Genomic DNA, 16453 nt, shown 5'->3' with positions numbered 1-16453 from the left:
GAAGTATTAACGGAACAGCAGTTGTGTGGTCGAAAATGCCTTGTTTATATCAGAGGAGAACAAATAGAGAGACAAAGGTAGCATACCATCTCTGAACGTAGAGTATGTCAAGGCCTGCAGCATAGTTGTCCCCAATTGTTTCAAGGTCAGAGACTGGTTTAAAGTCAGATAACATTTTCAAGGACCTTTCTGTATGGGGCCAAACATTTTTTGTAACTTCTGGTTTCTCTAGATTTTTGAGGGAAAGGTTAAACTTCATCCTGTGTAAAATATCTGCAGCCAGTTTTTACTCAAGATTACACCAATTATAATATAATATAGATCAAAAAACAAACTTCAACACCATCTAACTCATTAGGTGTAGTGGATAAATACAACAAAATAAAATGCTACAACCATCATATAACTGGTATTTTATAGGAAACAAGTATACAACTTTGTTAGCAGCACCCATGTACCATAAGATAGTTGGTATTATGAAAAGCGGTTGCAATAAATCCATGTTTGGAGTAAAGTCTGTTATCTGTTAAATAAAGTTTTGCTTTGTTTTTTAGGTCCAAAGTTCTTCTTCTGTTTTCTCACTGGTTCTCCTCTGTAATAAGAAACTTTCCAAATAGGTTTGTTTTTAGATAACTCCGCTAGCTTGGGGTTTTCAATTTAGCAGTCAACGCAACTGCTTTAAGAAAGTAGCGGATGTATTTCTTCACATGACCGAGCGACTTGACGTGAGTCATGAATGAGTCGGATGTGGCGGGGAAAATCCAGTAGTTTTCAGAATCAGATTGTAATGAAAATGGGAGCCGCTTTAGCTCGTGCTGGTTTGCGGCACCTTCCGTCCGTGAAACCAGGGTTTGACTCCGGGCTGCTCCCTGTTCCCTTCTCTACTTCTGTGCCAGTCCCAAGCCCGGTTGCTTTGAGAGGGTTGCGTCAGGAAGGGCATCCGGCATAAAACATTGCCAAGTTTACCATGCGACTCGTTCGCTGTGGTGACCCCTGATGGGAAAAGCTGAATGGGAAACAGACAGATTGTAATGAAAATAGAAAAAATGTAGGTCATGTTTTATTTTCTCTTTGGACCTGTACCAATGAATCTCAATTGGAGCTGCAACAATTAAAAGGTGGTATTTGAAAATACCCGACTGTGGAACCATCCTCCCTTGTCTCAGCGTTTCAGGATGGTGGCAGTCTTGTAATGTGTGGGTGTATTCTATTGTCCAATTGTGCACCAAATAAACATTGGCTGAATCCCAATTGTTTCCCTAACTCCTTCTAGCCACCCCCTATTGCTCCAATTGTAGGGGGCATTTGGAGCAAAAGTGGTGTTCAAACAGGTTTTTTTAAGGAGAAGCCTCTGTGACACTGGCTATCCCTCTGTCGGTAGGGTAATCCACGTGGCGCATTTCTTCACGTGGGTGTGCTCTGAAGCACAGAAGTGTACACTTAAATGCAAGTATTAAGTTTTTGTTTCTGCACGAATTTTTAAAATTACAAAACAGATGTTATGTATTTTCCAAGCCTTGGCAACTCCAGATTTACGTTGATGACCGGCGACTTATGATGATATCATCAACTGGTAATAACATCTGAATTTGAAGATACAATGTTTTCCACATCTCTCTGCTTGGAGGGATAAATGTAGGGGGTAAGGAAGCAATTCATATTCGGCCATTGTTTCTAGTACTCCATGACCAGGAGCATCCTTTGAATGTATCAGAGTATACTTTATTTGGAGTCCACTTCCAGCAGAAAAAATATGTTTAAACCAAAATGATCTCTAACATTGAATTAATTCAAACTAAATATCTTTCGCAGACACCATGTGACTCCAGTGAAGCCTCTTATGGGGATGTGCTGTACGTTTTTGACTGAGGGAATCTCATGAAATCTGCATGAAGTGATGCTAACAACTGTCCAACACATTACCACCAAGATGCACTCAACGTAGGGAGATGTGTGTGTCTCAACATGTATATTACATTGGATGCAGCAAAAATACTGTTATTATTATGCCTTTTTTTTTTATTGTATAAAAAATTCTGTTGAAGCTGTCTGACAGAAAGCCCATGAGACACCAAAGCGTGGAGTGAATTTGCATGGCTTTTGGATTAAAAAAGGTGAAACATTTTCCCTCAGGCTTCGCAGCAACATCACTCAGACCCAAGTAATAACACCAGGACTGCACACATTTCGTGCACACATTCAGCCTTCATACTGCTGTGAGTTTAAAAAAAATAAAAAAATCTACAGTCCTGGTAAAATTTGTAAATCATTCACAAACACTCAAAAAAAGATTACCAGCTGCAGCTGATACAATAAAGATCATCTAATAATTCTAAGTTTCATGGCATCTTGCAAATTTAAGGCTGACGCAGTGCAAGTATCAAAATAAGCATCTTTTTCAGGAAGTCTCTGCTTTACTGTTCGATTTTTTTGTAAGTTATTTGATTTTTTTTATATGTTTAGCATTCTTCAGCATTCAGCGACCCCATGACCCTACTTAAAATGAAGCAGGTGTAGATAACAGATGATGGCTTGATGGATGGATGAGGAGATGAGGACCTAATTTGCATTCACTTTGGAGCGTAAACTTGTACTCTACCTTAGCTCTCTGTGGAATGGAAGAAAAAAACACTTAAACCTCGTCTTTCTCTACATTGCTGTACTAACAGCAAACAGAACAGTTGATTGCACCATGTGTTTGACGCTAACGTCCTTGCAGTGCGACTGCTGTCATATTGTAAATTCACCTGAGCATTTACGAGATGTTGCAGCATGAAAAAAAGAGTGGCTGGCCTTCCCGAACCTGTAGTGCGTCAGAGCATGTGTGATTTAGGGACGGTGTCTGTGCTGCAGCGACAGCAGCCTGTTCTTATAATAAACTTTGTTTACCGTGTTTTTTCTGCTCTATAAGGCGCGTTTATAATTTTTTTCAAAAAGTTACAGTGCGCCTTTTAATCCGGAGCACCTTATATATATATATATGAGTTAATTCTGGCTGTGCTAATGATGTCAAAATTATTTTGAAAACATTAACACAGCTAAGATGGCTACCCTGGTTAATGTGTAGCTGTGTCATACCTGCTGTGTCCGGATTCCCACCCTAACCCCCAACCCCCTAAAAAACTACATAGTGCGAAACTATGCAGTGCCCTGGATTTTAAAATCAATTCGTACACCATGCTCACGACTTTTTTTTTTTTTTTTAACAGTGAATATGACGTCAATGACTTCATGAAGTAAAAATCTCATTGATGAGAGCGTTTTGCAATGACTAATTCATGAGTCCACTGTGTTCTAAAAAAGAAAATGTTGATATTTTATTAAAAAAAATACATTAAAATAACATTTTTTCAAAAAAAATTCAAACGCAATGCATTGTGTTACTAGAGTTACTGAGAACGCAGTTTAAAAAAACAGACTGACTGACGTATCTCTGATTCTTTTGTCTCGCTTAATGCGCCTTATATATGACGTCAGTTGGGGTAGGGTAGGGGGCAGAAGTGTGGTCGGAGACTAGTTGATTTTAAGACATGCTACTTCCTCACAAAATGTCAAAGAACTGATTTGTCGAGAAATACCCTTACCATGTTGAGATAATCTATGAATGAGTATAATGCTTGCATGAGAGTATCTCTCAAGGCGAAAAGTCAAGTCAGACCTTCAGTGTGATGCATGTGGGAATTGATCATAGAGTGCATATGACACCTAAACTGAGTGACCCTTCCCCTTTGCGATCCAAACAGGAAGTGGCCAAATAGTCCCAAATAGCCAACATTCCAAAGTCTTCTATTGAGAAATAGCTATTAAGCTATTACTCAGTCATTATATTAGTCAGAATCCCTATTCTTGATCTGATACTTTTTTTTCACATGTTCTTGCTAATCCTAATTTTTTTATATTATTTTTTATTGAAGTTTTAAACTGGCCAAATAGATGCCTCAATAAAAGTACGTGGTCTCACGTCAAACTTTCAAAACAGATTTCATGTAGCCCGCTTCCAAGTTGTGGGGGCTGGGAAATTCCAACAAACTCACTCCTGATTGGTGAGAGTGATTGCCATTGAATTGTTGAATCAGATCAACCCAGACCAATTACAACTTATTGATGGTTTCTTGTGCCAATATGGTGACATCTGCTTCGAGGAAAAGTGGCAGCTGAAGTCTTTTTCTATGGTTGACGTCACACTCGCTCTGTCCAGTCCTCATATACAATCAATGGCATTGACTCCAGCCCCCGTGATCTGGACTTTAAGGAAAGATGAAAAGAATCCCGTCCGTACTATAGAAACTGAGCTGGAGCCGAAACCGACAAAATAAAAGCATTGCCAATTCAATCAAATTGAGTTAATCATTTAATAATGAAAAGATACTCGTGTTGTATCAAATAATTTCATCTCAACATGAAAATGTATTTAATCTTTTTGGGTTTATAGAGAAAAACAAATAGCCCTCTATCTTTGTAATTGGATCTCCGTGGATTTGATGATGGTTAAAGTAGATTAGACACCCTAGGGAACACGGGCGTGAGAGTGTGTGCGCTTGCATAAATGAGTCCCATTCAGCCGCCAGCTGAAAGGACAAAACATTAATAATGTGTGTGTGTGTGACTGTGTGTTGCAGGTGGAAGCTTGTGTATAAATACTTGTACGCATTTTTGTGCATATGGTGGAGGTTTTGTGCGTCTGTGTGCGTGCTCACAAGCACCAGGAAGGGTTTTTTTTTTTCCAAGGAAAGGAGATCAAAGCAACATTATTATTCTGAAATAAATCATATGCTCAGGCCTGACAGTGTGGGTCCCCAAACACATGCACAGGAGACACACTCCCTGTGTCTCCCTCCTTTCCCCCTTTAAACGACACCAAAAATCCACACCCCCCTTAACTCCACCTTCCTGCCTGGGCCCTCTAGCGGTGTTCGGAGCAATCTGCCTCCTTTCTCCAGATATTTTGTTGCAACTCTTCTGCTTCTTCCTTCCAATTGAAGCCGATCCCTTCTTTTCAGAGTAAGCAAGAAATTTCTTTGTCAAAAAATAGTTGGAAAAAGTACAGTAGGGGGTTTTGACGAGCACCTCCTGGGGGAGAGACCTCTTATTCCACTTTTTATTCCCATCTTTCTCCTTTTCTTCCCCCAAGTCTATCACACCTTTCTTTTGCTCTCCTCCACCAACCATCCTCACAGCTCAGCAGCAGCAGATTCAGCCAAAGTGGAAGAATACCATTTTTCAGAAGGACTTTTGTCAGACTTCAGACAATATTCCAATTCTTTCCCCAAATTCTGAAGTAATGGGGAGGGGGTTGTTCAGCCAGATGGCCGACATTAGCCGGACTTTGCTGGTCTGCGGAAGATGGCCAGAGCTTTTGCCAGCGGGAGAAAGAAGAGAGCGGGGGAAGATAAGTGAAAGGGAAAGGAGAGAAATGATTGACGTGGTACCGCAGGGAGAGGAAGAAGCTCAATTTTAGCCGCAGAATTAAAATGAGTGGAGCATAAATGCCCCCTGCAGCTTCCTGACAGTTACAATATCCATGAGATTCAGGCTTTTTTCTGTCTTGTGTGTATATGCATGTAAGTGTGCAAGTGGGTACGTGTGTGGGATGGATAAGTTTGGGCCAATGTGAACATGCATGTACTTATTTGTGTGTGCTTGTATCTGTGCGTGTGTGTCATTTTGATAGCCACCCACATGAATATGCAGATCAGTTTTAAAGAGCGTATGTGCTCAGCATTAAAGCCCACTCTCCACTGCTGACCCAATTTCACACTGCAGTGTATCTGTGTGTGCATGCACTTGCTTATCAATGCATTTTGCCGAGCTTGGAAAAATCACTCGGTTAAGACCCAGGCGTGTGAGTTGTTTTGTGTGCGCGAGAGTTGCTCTGCAAGTGTTTATGGTGGAAAGAAAAAAAACACACACACGCGCGATAAGTCTCACCCGACACACACATCCACGGGTGGCTGTGAATAATAAAATTCTCATTAATACAATCTCAGCAAACCACGGCCCTAATACCTCACCAGCTGAATCGTATTCTCTTGGTTGTACTTTATTTCTAACACACAGTTCCATTTACGCGTCTGCCTCAGTTTGACGGGTCTAATAAATGTGATTTGAGCACCATAAAAGATTATGATGATTGAGCAAGTGGGGAAATAAAAAAAGAGGTTTATTTAACTTTACTTTTCAGCAGTAAGACAAAAAAAGAACGATTCCTCTCTAATTTTTACTGAAAACATCCTCCAGCCAACAGCTGGTGGATTTGACAGATGTGCTCGGCCTGCCAGATGTGCTTTGGGTTCAGTGTTTACAGATGGCGTTCATTCTAACAAGCTTCGCTGTTAGTTAGATCTCAAACAAAGACATTCAGAGCTTCTCTCGATCATCCTTTGAGCTATTTTCAAAGTGTTCCCAGTGGTCTTTTAAATTTGATTCTGTCGTTTTTAGCCAAAATAAAATAACTTGTGCCATTTTCTAGAACAAGGGTTCTATAAGTGTGGCCCTCGATACAAGAGATCCAGAGCAGCTTCCTCTAAGGAAAATTGTTCTGTTGGCGAGAAGAAAAGGCGCTTTCAAACTAAATGGATAAATGCTTACTTTATCCAGCCCATGAGGTGCGACAAAGTCATGTGCCAGATTTGCAAGCAGGTAAATGCAATGCTCAAAGTATTCAGTATAAATCGTCACTATGTTACAAATTATAAAAATTATGACAAATTTACAGGCGAGGAGTGGAACACACAGCTCCAACAACTACAACGAGGCTTTGCTGCACACCAGATGTTCACAAAAATGGCTAAATCCAATGAAGCTGTGAGAGAAGCTAGCTACGTTGTGGCTTTGGAAATGGCCCGGCGTAGCAAGCCCTTCAGTGATGGGCACTGTGCAAAAAGAATAAATGCTAAAAGTAGCTGACATTGTTTGTCTAGAGCAAAAGAAAAAGTTTGAGGAAATAAGTTCATCAAATGATACAAATACGTACTGGACGAGTAGAAGATCTGGAAAGCAACCTCCAGGAAAACATCTGGAGAATAAACCTGGATGGAAGAATAAACCTGAGACCACCATTCTTATTAAGAGAATAATGGTGGTCTCAGGTTTATTCTTCCATCCATCTACGGCAGTGTTTTGAAACCTAAACAAACCGAACCAGTTCCACCTGAGTCGTTAACCGCTGAAAGAGAGGACCAATTTGGAGAGTGAGTCACTGGCCCCCCAACCCCCAGCTGAGGACAAAGGACTATTAACGACCCGAAACCATGTAGGCTAAGTGGACAATACCTCCAGTTTCAGGTCTGACTCCTCCCCCTTGAACGCATGTATATACCAGCTCTTAGACCAGCTAATTCAGAATTGACAAAGCCTCTTGGATAAGAGGCGAATCGTCTTCTAACTTTAAAAACCAAGTCCAGATGACATCCCCTAAACCTACTACAATGGAACCAACCTGGATGACTGAGAGTCTTCATAGACATGTGCAAAACTCTCGTGTTCACCCGTGGCTGCGCAGGTTTTCACAACTTTTTTTGGGGTCCACATATAAAACGTTAGTCCACTGAACACGCGTTGAGAGTTAAACCAGTTCAAATTTTGAGCAATCAGTGATTTCGATATTTTTGGTGTTGATGTTTGGATGACGTCCTCTGAAATTAACGGAAGTGCCAACCGTTTAAAAATTGATCTTGATGGATAAATCAATAGTTGTAGTTAGTGCCCAGCCGGAATTATATACCACCAAGTCTTTCATGTATCAGAATAGAACTGAGAAAGCCTGGAGCAAAAGTTGCAAGATTTACACCTCTTCGATATTTTTTCACCAAGCCTCTTCCAATTGTAGTTGGCAGACATGCACTAGTAAACAGCAGAAAAAGAAGAAGCCTCTCCCGGCTTGTCAAGTGGGAACATCATGGGATAAATGCGTGTTCAAGAACCTGCATCATATGCCCGGTTTGTTTGTTGCTTACCAGAGGGCTTTCTTAAACATCTGATTAAAAAAAACTCAGCCTTTTAAGCCAACAGTTCCAGAACATTAATAAATTTAACATGTGAAAATGTTGTTGCATGCACAATTTTTTCAATGAAGGCTACGTTGCAACAAGTAACATGGCGTTTAAGAAACTAAATCCACCCTTCTTGCACGCAACATTTTATCATTACAGTAAATTTAAGAAAGGGACCAAGAGCATGTTGTTTTATGACAAAACCGAGGAATCAATGGGTGTGTTAACATGTGATTGAGTGACCTGGTTTCAAAGGTAATTGACAAATCATTCAAATGCAAACTGGCATGGTTTTCACACCTCCACTGCCACAAAGAAAGGTCTCTTCTCTTTTTATCCAATCCTGCTCTCAATGCCTCCTCACACCAGGCAATCCTTTTCCAAACTCTACAAGAAAAAGATTGTTCCTCCAGTATGGCTTCTCTCTGGCCTCTGCTTAAATTGCCTATAATGATCTGAGCTTGAGTGCAAATGCGACCATTTCAACCCACCCCCCGCAGTAGGTGTGCAATCTTTTTGCTGGTTCACCATTAACAGAGAAAAAACATTGCAGGTGGGTAGAGAAAATAGAGGTCTTGTGCAGATGAATGCCTGCTTTATGTTATTGACCATAGTCTGCTTTGCAATAGCATAGTGCTGTTTGCAGCACAGTTCAAATTTGTGAGTTTATGCTAAACTGTTTCAAGAAGTTTCTATACGACACAGGGGTCGATGTAATTGATGCCTTGGCTTTGGAGCATTATGCCTTTGCACACATCTCAGAGTCGAACGAGCCATACTTTGATGCTAGACGTGTTGAGGTGCAGTGCACATTTTCTGGTGTGAGTGTGTTCTTGTTTGAAAGTTCAGTGCTGAGGGTCAGAACTCATAAGTTGGCAAATGAAACCAGGTTTCCCTTATCTCCCATCATGGAACCAGGCTTCTAGTTTAAATGAGAATTCAAAGTCAAGCGTACTCCATGCAAACCAATTGAGATCTGGTTGCTTATTTGCATGTTTGGGGTTGAACCACAAGCAGTAACACCTCTTACCAGCTGCAAAGCTCAGTTGGTGAAGGTGTGGACATGTTTTATAGCGGAGGACATGAACACCTTGCTCACCATAGGGTCAAGTCAGAAACACTATGGCACTCTAAAGCCTCAGGAATCAGATGATCTGCCAAACAGCTGTAGCAAAATCCTTGACAGCGTGTTTATTCCACGCAAAGCAGGAAATCCACAGCAAAATGACTAAAAATAAAGAACTCTCAGGTGTTGCAATGGGCCAGGAAATGTGCTTGAAAGACTGATGCGACCTGGAGAGTATTCGCAAAACTGTGATAAAAAAGAGGATTAAGACTCCCATACCAGTACTTTTGTACAACAGGGTATTAAAAAGCTTTACCTTTTTACCTTGAAATCAAATTTTATTTGTAGAAACTCTTTTAAGCAATTTCTTTTTTTTAGGATTTTTTAAAGGATTTTTTTTTTAGAATAAAGACTTTAATTTTTGGAGACGTGTCCTGCGGTCTGATGAAACTAAAATTGACCAGTTTGGCCACATGTGATGCAACATCTGAAGACATCAGCCAGAGCTTTAAAGTTGAAGCTGGTGCGCAAATGGGTGTTTCAAAATGGACAATGACCTGAAGCATACCGCCAAACTGGTTACAACGTAGCTTAATGACAACAAAGTCAATGTTTTGGAGTGGCCACCACAGAGCCAGGATCTAAATCCTATTGAACATTTATGGTCAGAGCAGAAAAGGCGTGTACGTGCAAGGCGACCTACAAACTCGGCTCAGTTACAGCAGTTCTGTTAGGAGGAATGAGCCAAAATTCCTACCAAATCTTGTGAGAAGCTTGTGGAAGAATGTCAAAGATGTTTGATCCAAGTACTGCAGTTTAGAGACTATTGTACCAAATACTAATGAAATGTATGCAAACTTCTGACTTTGATAAAAACAATAACAGCTCGTCTAAAAAAAACCCTAGTCTCATTATTCTGACATTTAGCAAATAGAAATTATTGTGTTAATTGTAATTGACCGAAAACAGGGAAAGTTTATTTTTATTTCATGTCTGACTGTGAGAAAAAAATGGATATGTGTGTTTTTCTGTGGTGTATGGAACTACTGGTTTGAATTGTATCAAAACAAAACACAGCATAAGGCTTTCTTGGTGTCTGTAGAGAAAATCTTAAACACTATTCAAAACATATGGTGCATCCTCCATCTCAGATTATTCCAGATACGGAAGACAAGAAATTCTCACCGATGCAACCTCTTTCTGTCTCTTCTACCGGGAGACACCCACATTTAATGTTGTTTCTCTTTCACCATAAAGTCTAGTAACTAAATGCATCTGTTACCACCCGCTTACATATAGGTTGAATCTGAGTTCCCTCACCACTCATTACTTGGTGCGGTATCTAGGGTGTTTCTCAATTTTATGGGGTTCACGGATCTACTATTTCTAAATCCAGCAGTCTAGAAATCTCTCAGAAGTTTGCAAAAAAACGAGTGTGCATCGTTGCTCACTAGACTGGAAAATATAGACCACAATTTATTTTTCATCATCAAAACACTGTATATTCCTAAATGATCTTCATAAATTTCACATGTTTGGCAAACGGTTGACGTCGTGATTACAGCGCAAAGAAAAAATTGTCATCATGTGTCTGAACTGCATTACAATTCAGGGACCTCGATGGACACAAACGCTAGGCTGTGTCAGAATTCCCTCACTATTCACTACTTAGTGGACTATCGCCATTTTAGTGACGTCAGAACCTATATTTTCCAAATTCACTGCTTTAGAAATTTCCCCAAAAACCAGTTCGTATCGACACGCACTAAACTGGTGAATATAGACCACAATGCAATAAGATTGAACGGTTCTTCATTTGAAAAATAATGTATAAACCATGTTTTCATCTTCAGAACACAATGGATTCATAAATGGTCTTTGTGAAATGTTTAGGTTTCATTTAGGGAAATCTGTAACGTCACATCTACAGCTTGAAAAACAAAAAAGTAATGAGAATCGTGTCTGAATTGCTGTTAAAATCCAGTTAACTAGATAGTCCTCCTTTGTTTTTGGTACTTAGGGAGTAGGGAGGGAATTTGGACATTTAACCTGCTCTGCATCCAAGTTTTTTTTGCTGAGCTAACCTTCCTTTATCATCATTTATAGTGGAAACAAGTGTAAATATAGGAAACTAAACAGTATATAGCAGTAGAACTCAAAGATCTGATCTTACTACACCTAAGATGAAGAAAAAAGAGAAAGAAAAAAATAAATAAAAAAAGTTAGTTGAAAAAATGACAGTAAAAAAATGAAATGTAAATAAAATGTTCTACATTAAAAGAAAATAGATAATACATTTAACTTATCTGCTCCAAAAAGCAAAGCAATGTGGACTTTGACAGTTCTGGTGTGTGCTGCTGTTTAAGGTAAAATATATTTATTTGTTATACATATAGAAAAAAATAACACTGTTATAATTCAATTATTGTAAATATTTTATAAATAAAAGAATGAATTGTGGCCACAAAAATAAAAAAGTATATTTTTGCAAATGGTGCAGTGAGACTTTTAGCACTTTGATTAGTAAAAAAAACTGGCCCAAATGGCTCTTTTATCTGCTGTAGCAGATACAGTTTCCGTACCATTCTTCCTCACTGTTAACCTTTTAAGGAATTACATCTGAAATTTCAAACTAACGAGCAAAGAAAATACAAATTTCCACTATAAATGATACTACTAAGCCTTTAAAACCATTTGTTGGGAAACTTATTTTTTTAACTTTTGAGTTTTAATGCACTTTACATATAAGTAACCCCCTGTGATGTCAACTCAGCCCTGCCAGCCGACCAGAACCAGAAGAGAAAAGTTGGCACTACATCCATCCACCAATAGATGGAAGTGTTGAGCAGAGGGAGGTCCATCTGGTTGCATTGCTGAGGTAATGGTTCCCTGGTCTATTGTTCAGTCTATTCATCTTCACCATCCAGCCTCTCCTCCTGCCTTCCAGTCTGAACTCCCACTCACAGACTTCAAAGGACGAAAAGGAGCTTGAAAAATAAGGGGAATTAATTTCCTTTTCTAGCCCTTCATGTTGCTGCCGATATACCTTAAAATGCTAAACACAGACATTATTTCACTATTTTTTTTAACAAAAGCATAAATGATGATGAGGGCAAAATGTGTGGAAATGCCTGGAGATACAATAAAACATGAAAATGACCTCATGGAAGTGAATTGCCTCGAGAAGAAGCTGCTTTGATTTAGAAAAAAAAAACACACTGTAGATGCAGCCCTGCCATTGAGTGGCTTAATAAAACCTGGCAGCCTGTGGTACAAACTCTGACAGACATTCCTTGGCATCTTTAACCCTCAGCCCAAGAAGTCTGGGTGCAGACTCAACTCTGTGAAGTCGATCAATGGGAGGATTATTGCAGGACCAGTTACAGAGCAGCTCTGTGCTGCCTCAGTGAGGGGAGAAGATTGAGAGACTTTCTTTGATCTTGTGTTGGCGCATCTTCGAGGGCCCGCTGCTGATGATAATGATGCTGAGGCCCATTACAGAAAGCCAGACTGGGGGCTTTGCCCTGCTCCCACTCCCATTCCTGCATTGGTGATACAAAAGAGCCAGGTCTGCAGAGGCTGAACGGGGACAAACGGATTTAATCGGATGGATTCATGTGAATTTATCCCCACAAATTTATTATTTTTATAAAAAGGAATTAGACTGGTGCAACAGTGGGGCGTGTGTTTATGCATGTGCGTGCTCCAGTTGTTTCTTCCATCACATTAGATCCAGCTGAACACCTCTGTCCTCTCTCAAGGACACCCCTCCCTCCTCTGCCCATCTCCGTCCCTCAACCCCTCCCTGCCTCTCCTCTTTGCCTAACACACACACGTACACCAGCACTTCTGCTTGACACACACTCGTTGTGTGTGACAGGCGGCGGTGCTGGAGATGGCTGCTGACATTCTGGACAGTAAAAGGCTTAAGGTGGGGGTGTGTGGAAGTGTGTGCATCTGAAGGAGGGATGGAGGATTCCTGCATTTCTCCCATTGTCTTATCTGGGGGAGACAACAGTCACAAACAGAATCTCCTAACGCCACAGTGACTGCTGCTGCTGTTGTTGAATTGACTCCTTTTGGACTGTTTGCCAAAGCTTGATGATTACGGTAATAGGATGTTCAGTCGGTAATCTCCTAATTAGTGTTAAGTGGGAATTAGATTAGGCTTTTGTTAATTTCAGAAAAACAACTTTTGTTAACCAGATTATGTGATTGTGGATTAGGTTTGGGATGGGGATTGAGCAGCGGAGAGGTTATGTGTCTGACTGCTTGTTAGACAGATTTGCTGAAAGGTGTCAGGACAGCTGTTCTTGCAGGAAGGAGGACAGTTTGCCGAGTTTCTGAGGATAACTTTTAATTGCTTCCTATGATCTCAGACAAGAGGCAGACCCCCAGAGTCCATCTAATACCTCCTCTGTCCCCAACGTGGTGCCCCCCCCCATTCCTTCACCGCTCCCAAAAACCTTTTTCTGTTCGACGGGCCTCCATTCCACTTCATTTGATGGGCCCCACTTTCCTTGCCTTTCTCCTTTTCTTACCATCTCTTCTCTGCCGCTCTGTCCCTCATCATCCTCCTTTTCTTCCCTCCCCTCGCTCCCACCCGCCTATTCAGCGGCCCAGCGTGGGTGGCTGAGTTTAATGAATTCTCTTTTCTCTCTGCAGCCAGGCGCTGATTTCTGATTGTGAAGAGGTATGTGTGTGTCTGTGTCGGAGGCATGTGTGGTTGAGTGATAGAGAGACTGAAGCACACACACACTCACATATTTTTCTCCCTTCACTTTCACTGCAGTGACTGTGATCTTTTCATAAGCTGAAAGAAAGCTCGACCTTTGTCCCGATCGAGGCTCCAGGCTGCACCGTTTCTTTCTTTACAGGCAAAGTTGCTGGCTGACAGTTTTGAAAAGAGCTGCCATGGGATGTGTCTGTTGTTGTTGTGAACATTACCTGCCATGTCCCGTAGAAAGAAACATGAGTCAAGAGGCTGTATTGTCCTCTGCAGTGCCTTAGAAATCCACAGAGGAAAAGACAGACAGTGACTTTATAAAGTGTCATTGCAATGGCTTTTTTGTCACCTATTCACTGTAGATTGAGCTGATATTTTTTTCTCATAGAGCCAAAATTCAATCATTGTGCATTACTTGTGTGGTTGTAACGATGTCCTTTTTGAGAAAGTTGGGTTTCAGTTCAATTCAGTTTATTTAAAAAACATAACATCTTGTGCCAAGCTAATTGGCTCAAAACTGTAAGGCTGGATAGCTCCAATATTGCCCATGAATTGGGTAATGCTAGCTTGGGGTTGTGAGGGGCTGTAAGCTAGCAAGAGAGTGTGTGAACAGATGGGAAGTGGGGGCGGGCTTATTCCACGCCAACAGTCCCGTCCAGAACTTAACTATGTCCTAAAAACGACACAGGTCTTTAGCTTTTCCTTATAAAAACATAATCATATTTAATTCCTTTGAGAATGCATTTACAATAGATCACAAGATGAGTGGGGTGGGTCTTAGTTACTTGATAACTAATCTGCACTTAAACTGAAAGTATTAACTTTGAATAGGGGGTCGTGCTCACTTGTTTTTAAAACTTCTTTTCTTTTTTTATTGCTTGAAATAAACCATTAAAAAAAAACCAAACAAGATCACAAAGAGAGAAATGTTAGCAATTTTGACATGACCTAAATATTTATGCATGTTGCCAATTATGAGCATAATATTGATAAAATTGCATTTTGATTTCTCTATTTATGTTGCTGCAACATGATTATTTCTGTTGATGTGTTACGAGGCATGTGCTGAATAGCTAATACTCCATCAGCAGCACATTTCTTGCCAAAACAGTTGAATACCTGTCAAGGAATATAATCCTCATTAAATCTGGGCACAATATGTGATGACATTTTCACTAAATCTTTTTCTAAGACATTTTTTTGGGATATTCTACAAGTGGAAATTTTAAGCGATTAAGCTTGCAGCTCGTTTCCAAATTACTTGAGAGTAACTTGAGAATTGGACAAGAGTTCATTTATTTTGAGCTACAGACGGAAAGATACATTTTACACTGTTAAATGACATAAAAAGCATAAATCGTGTATTTTAATTTGTGATTTTGCCTTGATTCGTTTGAACCGTTTGTCTTTGTTTCAATTCCTTATTCATTCATCTGCCTTTGTTTTCCTCCCCTTGACAGGAATAACCTCATCATGTTTGCCGTTTTCCTCATCGTGTATTATCATGTTGTCATAGAGGTCAACTTACTTTTTAATGGTTGACTAACCATTCAATGATTTGATGAAACCATCTGCAAATTATGAGCGAGGATGAGTTGGTTCAATAGCCAAAATATCTTACTTTCCAAGCTTTTTCTGCTTTTTCTCCTTATTTTGTAGCTCTGAAATATTTGTATTATTTGCAGACTACTATGATATATTCTACACTGACATATTAAAATAATTCCAGTTTTCTATGAAGCACAATCCTGACTTGAAAGTACAAAATAAAGAGCGTAAGCACAGGTTGAAAAGGGAAAGTGTCTGTTTGAAGACATGTGGAAGACAGTACCTGTGCATAGGCAGAACTAGACTTTCAAAAAAAAAAAAAAAAGAACTAGACTTTCAAAGTGTGGAGCTGGAAACAGCTTTCCAAATCAACTTGAACATTAGAGTTGTGTAAACTGGGTTACATTCTGGTTTTCATGCCAAACACCAGACTTCAAACAGATAAAGCGACCCTCCCTCAAATCTGAGCAAAAAGCTTTGAAAATCGGATGGTTCCCACATCACCTCCACATCTGCATGGGGTCACTGCCGGGAAGCCGCTGCCGCCTCTGTCCTCCCCACTGATTGGACAGATGGATTAGCTGCTTAATGAGGTGAGTTTGTTTAATCTGCCGATTGTCTCTGACGCTGGAAACACATTCAGTAATGCTCTGTTTTTTATCCTCTGATTAGAGACACTTTTCAGATAACAGAACAGTTGCTATGACCAGGAGACAATGCTCCGAGGTGCACTGGCACACACAAACACATCCACATACAGCAAAAACATCCCTTCCTGTGTGTGTGTTTGTGTGTACAAGTCCCCCACACACACTCACCGGTTCCTCCTGCGGTATGGTAATGAGCTGCTAATCTCTCTGGTTTACACAGGCAGAATGTGTGCATATGTGTGTGTCGCTGCATTAGGCGCAGCGCGGAAAAGCCTACGGAATTATTTCAGGCCGTCCACCTTCTGCTCTCACTTGGGCGCAGGCTGTCAGCACATTCAAAAGCAGTGTTTGTGTGTGTCTGACAGAAAGTGTGTGACAGAGGGAAAGAAATAGAAAGTGAAAACACACTAAAAAGGGGAAAAAGCTTGGTTTATGGCCCTGCCTTACACCCATGCAGAGCTTCTTTTGGAGA

Source organism: Oryzias latipes, chromosome 17 (assembly GCF_053564925.1).
Source record: "Oryzias latipes strain Hd-rR chromosome 17, Olatipes_Hd-rR_3.1".
Classification (NCBI taxonomy): domain Eukaryota; kingdom Metazoa; phylum Chordata; class Actinopteri; order Beloniformes; family Adrianichthyidae; genus Oryzias; species Oryzias latipes.
The sequence above is the reverse complement of the archived record's forward strand: the minus strand, read 5'-3'. Positions refer to the sequence as shown.